The 9,018-nt window shown below is 43.7% G+C and overlaps 1 long non-coding RNA gene across 1 annotated transcript in view; it reads right to left on the reverse strand.

Annotated features, from left to right (window-relative positions):
• Positions 1-3,146, reverse strand: part of LOC111738089 — a 5,771-nt gene extending 2,625 nt beyond the window's left edge. Inside the window, exon 1 of the long non-coding RNA XR_002779677.1 lies at positions 3,116-3,146. This is a non-coding gene — a long non-coding RNA (uncharacterized LOC111738089). The remainder of the gene's footprint in view (positions 1-3,115) is intronic.
• Between the last annotated feature and the right edge of the window lie 5,872 nt (positions 3,147-9,018).

The raw sequence follows: 9,018 nt of genomic DNA on the forward strand, positions 1-9,018 counted from the left end.
AATTACATGAGAAAAAGTATCTATAATTACATGCACAAAAGAAAGCTTCCCAAATTCTGGTATGTATGTCACATCCATTTGCCATAATATATTAGGACGAAGTCCTCTAGGATTTACTCCCATAGCTAGAGAAGGTAAATGAGTAACACATGCAGGGCATTGTCTGATAATCTGTCTTGCTCGTTCTCTAGTTAAATGAAAGTGCAGTCTTAAAGTTGCTGAATTCTGATGATGCAAAGAAAGCGAAGCTGTAGCTTCTTCCATAGCAGTTAAAATAACTTTTGTTAATTGATCGGCCTTTTGATTCCCTTCAGATAAATAGCCTGATAGATGAGAATGTCCTCTAACATGTCCAATAAAAAATGGATATTCTCTTTCCTGAATTAGAATTTGCAACAGTTTAAATTGTTCGCAAATAGCTGAAGATGTAGAAATAAGAGCTGTGGCTATAGCTGGAAATAAATTAACCATATAAGCCGAATCTGTATATAAATGGAAGGCATTCTTTATTTGTTGAAATGCAGTTATGACTGCAACCAATTCAGTTTTTTTGAGCTGATGTTTCTGTTGTTTGTTGCACAATACTTTGTTCTCCTATGAGCGTCACTGCCTTGCCATTAGAGGACCCGTCAGTAAAAAGTGTAATTGCTGGCGGAGGTAAAGGATTTTTAGAATGCCGTATAGGAAAAACAATTGCAGTATTTTTCATAAAATGCAAAAGTGAGTGAGCTGGCAGATGATGCGCAATTGTTCCCGTAAAATTTGCAAAAGCAATTCCCCATTGATCTTCTAGGGTAAATAATTGATCGCATTGATCACTGGTATAGGGTATAATAATCTCTGCTACATCTTGTCCTAATAATTCCTTGCTCCTGATTCGTCCTTGTGTAACTAAGGCTACTAGATGCGGATAACAGGAGATTATTTTCCTTGGAGTAGAAGGTAAATGTAATCATTCAATGGGTAAATCCTGCCATAGGCAAGCTGTAGGAGTATACTGAGTTTTTAAAATAATTAATTTCCAAGGTTTATCATAATCTACCTGAATAACTCTATTTTGACTGTGGGCTTTATTAACTTGCATAAGTGCTTCTTTTCCTTCTAATGTTAGAGCCCTTGGAGAGACAGGCAAAACATCTCCCTTTAGGATATCAAATAAGGGCTTTAATTCCTGAGTTGTTAACTTTAAATATGGCCTTAGCCAGTTTATACCTCCTAAAAGTTTCTGAAAATCATTAAGAGTTCATAATTGATCATATTTAATTTCTAACTGCTGAGTTTGAACTAAAGGAGAATTTATTTTTCTCCCTAAATAATTAAATGGTGGATTTTACCTCCGGAAAATCCGGAGCAACTACTAATCCAAATTGCTGTAAACTCAAAACCAAACGTTGTAAAATCTCTTGTATATGTTTTTGATCATGAGCCAATAAAATATCATCCATGTAATGAATTATACAGGCTGTAGGATATCTTCCCCTAGTACTTATTGATGCCATGTCTACAAACTTTTGACACAGAGTAGGGCTGTTTTTCATACTCTGAGGCAAGACTTTCCATTGGTACCTCTGATAAGGCCTTTGTGGATTTGGAAATGCCCATACTCTCCGCAATTATAACATCCTTTTCCTGCTCTTTTCCCCTGTTTTCCATTAGGAACTTCTTTTGAAAATTGAGTATATGACTGACCTTTAAGAGCTGCGGCCATTGCTATTCCCTGTATATATGCAGGTGAAGCCTCCACGCAAATCCTTATATAGTCATTAAGACTTCCTGTTTTTCTTACCGGTCTCAAAAGAGACTGACTTGTAAGATTTGCATTTTCGAACGCCAATTGTTTCATGACCATTTCAGCAGCTTCTGGATTACTAATGATTTTTGAAATAGTCTCCTCTAATTTTGCTAAAAATTCCTCATAAGGCTCTTCTGGACCCTGTCTAATATTGCTTAAGAAAGTTGTTTTTGTCTCAGGCGAGGGCAGCTGTCTCCAAGCGGCAACTGAAAGCTTTGAGACTTCCTCTAGTGCTGCTTTCGGAAGTTCAAGCTGTGCTTGAGGTGTAAAATATTCTTCAGTTCCCATCAGCATAGAGAAAGTTATTCGGTCTCTAGGCCTTTTCAAAATTCCCCTTTGAGCCGTAACTTTCGCCCTCTCTTCATAATCTGCTTTCCATATTAAGAACAAACCTGGAGGCAAGCAAGATTTAGCAGTTTGCTGCCAATCAAAAGGTGGCATCCATTCACCAGCTATAGAGTCTACTAATTGTAAAGTGTAAGGAGCTGACGCCACAAAATCCTTAACTGCTGTCTTTATCTCTTTCGATAACTTAAATGGTATAGGCTCCCAGTGTGGTGGACTTTCATCTGAAGGAAAGATTATTGGAAAACACCCTAGGCTGTTTTCTCTCTCATTTCTAGCTTGCCTTACTGCCCCTAAGAACCCTACCTTAGTAGGAACCCTTTATGGCTGCCTATACTGATATGATGGAGGAGCTGTTGGAGGAGGCACAGCAAACGCCTCAACAGAGCCAAATGTATTATAATCATCATCTTGATTGTATTTTGCTGCTTCGTCCTCCAACTCCTGTTCACCTCCTGGATCTAAAACTTCATTCTCAGTATCATCGTTTTTCTGTACTGCCATTACAGTCACCTTAGCCGGCTCAGTATTATTTATACTTGTATAACTTCTAGTTTTCTTAACTACAGAACTAAGTGGGAGGTCTTCCTCCGTTTTTCTTGCTAAGCATACGGCCTCGTGAGTAGGATCAAAACCATCCCTCAACAAATTCCATAAAGAAAATGCATCTACAGGAACCCTTTCCGGGCCATATAATGTATAGTAAAGTTTCATTTCTTTTCCTAGTTTCTTCCAAGTTTCTAAGTTTAAAGTCGAACATTCTTGTACAAAATGAAAAAATTCACGTAACTGCTTACTTGATACTTGAATTCCTCTTTTTACTAACATATGTTTAACCATATCGATAAATAAACTTCTCTCTTTTGACTCTGTATGTCTCATGATTACTCGCCCTTTTCTACCTAGTCTCCTTTGCTAGGGGGTCGGCAGCACCCAGGCGGCGAGAGCCTTATCCTTGCCGAAATTATAAATCCTTACCTTCAGGTCCCTGTTCGGGCGCCACTTGTCGCAGTCCAGCCACGACAGGATCCAGGGGGCCCCGAAGGTGGGCAAGGCTTCGGCGCGAGAGACAGTCAACTACACAACTCAGAGGCGGTGTGACACTGTTCCGTTTTATTGTGATTTGAGTACAACTTTTATACTTTCCATTTTGGCATTTGATTATACTTTGTGGTTAAGGTAGCAGGGAGTTAAATTTCTGTGGTTAGGCGAAGCAGAAAATCTTATAGAGTATATTATTATTAACATTCATGATTAACTAGTACATTTTTCTCTCAGTCATTACAACAGAACTACCTGATGGAACAATCTAAACTTTTAATTCTTATATCTATTACATAAAATTCAGTTTGATTTAAGTAAAGGTGATAGATAGAAGTATTCATAACAGCAAATATTGGCTTGTGGGCAGACATTGTTCTTCTTTCTGCCTGAAGAAATCTTTTAAATGCTATTTGATTTATGCTATATCTAAAGTTCGAGCTGAACCTTTCTCATAGCTGTTCAAAAGTTTCCTTGGTGCAGTATTGAGGAAAATATTTATAAAAATCAGTTTTACAAAGCTGCTTTCGTAAGCTAAGTTTCGTTCCTTTGCTTTTTAAGCAACAAGGAGGTCCTGACCTAGCCAGCCTTTCTATAAAACTTAAACTACTATAAGGCACATGAATTCCATCTTTATTCACCACACGTATGCTATCTTCATTATAAGCTCCTGTATAAGGCAAAGGAGGATCAAGTAATCTTTTCATACTATTAGCCCCGCTAGGTGGATACCAGAGTTTTCCATTTATCCAGTAGACCACAAAAGGAGGCCCTTCCACAGTAGGCACAGGCTTATAAGTAAATTTCTTATCCTTTACTAATTTTTCTACTAATTGCATGGGAGCAGAAGTATAAGCTGGTTCTAGTGATTTGGCTCGTTGTAATTTATTCATAACATCTCTAAGAGGCGCGTCAAAAGGAATTTCTCTTAATAATTGTTCAAATAAAGGGTTTACGCATTCTGGACATGTCAGGGTGACTGGAGTTGATTCCATACGCGGGGAATTTACTATGTTTTCCTCAGAGCCAATTTTGAGGAAATCTACTTGTATAGCGTTTACACTTACTAGAATTTGTGCTACCCAAATTCCCCCTGTTAATAGGATCGTTCCTAAGAAACCAATTATCCCTAAACACATGCCACGTCCTCGTTCTTGACGATGCATTCCTTGAAGCCTCTGTCCCCATCTCCGGACCTTGTCACGCAGTAGGGTAGAAAGAGGACGCGGCATATCCAGTAAATTCTGTTTGATCCCAACCTTAACTTCTGGTAGATTGAGAACCCAATATAAAGAGCAAAATTTTTAACTTTTTAAAGTACGTAGTCAAACAAGACACAAAAAGAAGAGCTATAGATTTGATTTAACTTTTTGCCTCTTAAGACACTCTTAAAAATGGAAAAAAGAAGCCCCCAAATGGGAGAAGTTATTTTTAGCACATTTGAACTAAAAAAGAGGTGAATCAGTATACAAAGAACCTTGACAAAGCCACCAGAAACACATAAACAATGCAATCTAAAAAACGGGCGAAAGTTACAAATAGGTAATTTACAAAAGAGAAAAAAACGAAAGTTCAATAAACACTTGAAAAGCTGTTCAACTTCACTTGCAATCCAGACGTGAAAATTAAAGTCAGAGTGAGGCAGTACTGCACACCAGCCAGCTTTGCAAAACCGAGAACATCTGAAATACCAAGTGTTTATACGCCCGAGGCCCAGCAGGGGTGCGTGTGCGCTGCCGATGTCAGTAGAAGTTAGTACGATCACTCTAGAAAGCAGTTTGGCATTAAAGATTCACATGGTTTTTTTTTAGCGATTCAGCAATTCTATGTCTACCACCCAGAAAAACACTCACTGTCTAGTGCACAAATGAACTAGAATGTTTATAGAGATATCATTTTAATACCAAAACACCTGAAACCCCTCCATTCCCCGTGAATAGATAAACGAACCTTGTCGCGTCATCCAATGCCATCCTCTACTGCAGGGCAGATGGGGGGTCATTAGACTACCACCTGCAGCCAAGCTGGCGCATCGCCTGTCTGGGTGCAGCCCAAGAGCTAAGAATGGTTTATAAAGATGAACGTGTGCCGTGTGTCATTCCCCCTCCGCCCCAAGAATTCCATTCTTCTCGTTGCTAGACCTGTATTACAAAAAAACAATTGCATTCAATTATTATTATCATATTGTGAATTTCATCCATAAGATTGGTGGAACTTTTTCTTCCCTCTTGTTGATATAAGTACTAACATAATATCCTCAATTTTGCCTCTTGGTCTATAAAGCCAAACGTATTTATTATCTAGCCCTTTGCAGAAAGAGGCTTGCTGACCTCTAAACTAGAGCTCCATATAACAACATGGACGTATCTCAAAATCACAGTGTTGAGCAAAGGATTCAAGTTGCTGGAGAACATACACAGCGTGATACCACTTACATGAAGAACAGAACCCCAACACCACACTCCGTGTAGCTTAGGGAATCCTTCACTTGTCCTAAAACATAAGGGAAGGTGGGCGTGATCAAGAAGGGGACACTTGGGGCAGTGTCTGGGTCGACAACATTCCATCTCTTAAGCTGGAAGTCGAGTCTGACTGTTCGGTCTTTCTGTATTGATGTATGTTTTAAGTATTTCGTAATAAATTAGAAGCACAAAGACATAAAATGAGGGATTACGAAGTCTCTCCGTGGACTCCAGGCTCCGTGCTATTGGCCGGTCCTGGTACCCTGACTCAGGCCTTTCCCAGGGTCCTGACGGAGCCTGTGGCTGTGTTGTGGCACTAGACAGTGTTTCAATCTCAGGCTTGGGAGTGTGCGTACTATCTACCTTTCCACGTGCTGCAATGAGCATCTCTGAGCAGACGATGCCATGGCCAGGACAGGGAGCAGAGAATACACTGGACTCAAGTGCCAGAGAGCTGATTTGTAATTCTGATTTGTAAAGAGTCTGGTTTCTTTATGGGTCCTACCCTCCAATGGTCAAGGTTGTGGCTCACCTGTCCTGAGACCAGCCTACCATAGAGAAGCTCACCTGGTCCAGGGACAGAAGGCACACTCTCGCTGCCACACAGGAAAGCCAGGGAGAGCCACCAGGGCTGAGCTCCAAGTGAACACTCAAGGATGGGATTTGGGACTGGGAGGCTAACCAGCTCATTGCTCCCTCCACCAGCCTAGGGGCACAAACCACCACCTGAATCTGCGTTTCTCATTCCATTGGCCTTGGTCCCAAAGTGCCAAAATTGTGCTGCTTTATTAAATTAGGACATATTCTTTGGGGTGAGGCCAACCTCTCCCAGCAGGAGTGCTCCTAGGGCATCGGAGGAGCCAGTATAAAACTAGGAACTATGATAAAAGAATAACTAGATAAAGAAACTCTATAGAACTGTAAGGCCAAGGGACTGTGCTTAAGGAAGGACACACTTGTGGGGTCTCTCTGGAGAGGGCGTGGTCAGCCCAGCACATAGCAGAGACAGTCACTGGGCACTGTAGGGGACAGGCCTTCTAGTGCCTGAGGTGAGCCACGTGGAGGTGGCACAAGGGGCTGCAGGGGAGTATGTGACCCTCGGGGCCACAGGCCGCTGTGCCCAGACCATACGGGAGTCTTGGAGAGGGACTCGGGTGCCAGCATCCAGCAGGGCTACAGAGCACACAAGGCGTGCGGGCCTCTGGGTTCTGTGTTGAGAGATTATCACCAGACCCAGGCTGAGAAATTGCAGCCCAGACTGTTTGAGCTCACATCCACCCTTCCCTTCCCCGGCTCATACTGAGAATGGCAGGAGGGCCTCTTCCTCCTGCAATGTTCCTCCAGCGCCCTCTACTGGAAATGTTTATCACTGCGCTCCCTATAAAGGAGAAATAAATAATTCCAGCTCAGAGCACAGGTGCTTGGAGCTGGAGGCAATATACTGGTTAAGTGACGAAACTTTATACAGATGCGTGACATGACCACACTGAAGCGGTTGGGGGAAAAGGGGCCCATCGAAACTCTGGAAAACATTGTTCGGCCTGGGAACTGTAAGGCTAACGATGAAAGGAGCCGTAAACATAGTACCGTAATTGGTAAGTGTGTTTTCCAGAGGGGTACAGGTTACTGATGCTGAAATCGCCTCACAGGTGTGCTAGGGTTGAACAAATAAGTAAATGGATGCTAGAAGGTGGGCCGGGTCGTTCGCTCTGTAGGGGAGGGAAGTTGCACGTACACAAGAAAGGAAGGAAGACTAGACCCAATCCTGAGGGCTGGATTAGAACCGGAGACCTCCGGATGAAACTCAGCATACGCACAGACGGACAGACACAGAAACGGCGGAGGTACGTCTGTGTGCGCGATTCGCATGCATCGCCTGTACGTTTATAACCTAGCCCGGTCACTCGGAGGGCCTGGCACCAAGGCGCACACCCGGTGCTCAGATCGTGGTTTCTAAATACCATTCCCCACAAAAAGGAATGAAGGCCCCCGCGTGAAACGGCTGATTCTAGGCCGGGGGCGGCGCAAACACAAGGGGAGCCCGGAGCACGTCGCCGTGACAGGCAGTCAGGAGGTGCTTAAAAAAAAAAACCAAAAGGATGGGGACATGTCACAGAGGTGCGGGAACCAACCTGAAAGAGCTCCCGATGGCCAAAGCTGGGACAATGTGAGCCACACAGTAAATAACATAGTATTGGATTGTAACCCCAGCACTATAAAATAAACATACACGAATTCATGCCGATATAAATAAATGACGGAATGAATACATAAATAAGGGAGAAAGACAGATTTCCTTTTACGAAAGAATTCCAAATGCCGTATGTAGATGCTTTCCTCACCCCGTCTAGCAGGGGAGACTTCGTTTAGTCCCTACCACCCTCCTCCTGGGGGGCCAGACTCCCTTCCAAGGACTCCGGCAGAGAAAGGGAAAAGGAGCAACTTTTTGGTGGCGAAGCCTAGAGACCCCTCTTAACCACGCAGTGAGGTGAGCACCACCAGTGATGTTGTGGGGACGTCCCCCACCCCGATAGGATGTGAGGAGGAGGGTGCCCTACCTTTTCGGTGTTTTTACCCAAAACCCACATCCACAGGCTAATCATGTCAGACCTACCCGGCTGGGAGACATGCTACAGGACACCTGGCCAGTGCTCCCCTAGACTGTTAAGGTCACGAAAAAAGAAGGAGAGACTCAAAAGCTGTCATAGGTCAGATCAGAGGAGGTTGGGGACATGTGACAACTAAATGCACTGTGGTCTCCTGGAAGACAGAGAATCCAAGTAGAGTCTGGGGTTCCCTTAAGAGTAAAGCCCAGGTTGGCTCTTCGGTTTCGAGGTGCATACCAGTGATGTGTGGGGGACACTGGATGAGGGGCGTGGGGACACTCTCCGAACTATCTTTGTAACGCTACCGTAACTCTAAAACTATGCCCACATTAAGAGTTTATTTTAAGAAAATGGCGTTTTGAGGCAGGTAGTTTCTCCTTCCTGAACTTCAGTCTTCCCTGTAAAATAAGGTGACTACTCTCTGAGACCCTTCCAGACCACGATGAAGACACTGTCTCTGTGGGCAGCAGAGGCCAACCTGCGTGTGCTGGGGTGCAGGCGTTTGGATACGGGGGTGCTCAGGAGTCCAAGCTCTGCACCTCAGAAGATACCTTGGTCCCACCCACGGGGCCGAGCTGGACTTCACTCAGCAGCAAGGCTTTTCACAATCCCCCAGTTGGGCCTTGCAGGCGTGGGGCATCCAGGTCAGTCACCGCCGTGTCGCCAAGTCCCCTCAGCTCAAACACTCTGTGACTCTGAATTTGGGGTCGGATGAGTCTTCAGCCTGTTCTAGTGACGCAGGCACAGAGTGAGTGAGAAGATGGGGTTCCAC

Source organism: Pteropus vampyrus, unplaced genomic scaffold, assembly GCF_000151845.1.
Source record: "Pteropus vampyrus isolate Shadow unplaced genomic scaffold, Pvam_2.0 Scaffold35, whole genome shotgun sequence".
Classification (NCBI taxonomy): domain Eukaryota; kingdom Metazoa; phylum Chordata; class Mammalia; order Chiroptera; family Pteropodidae; genus Pteropus; species Pteropus vampyrus.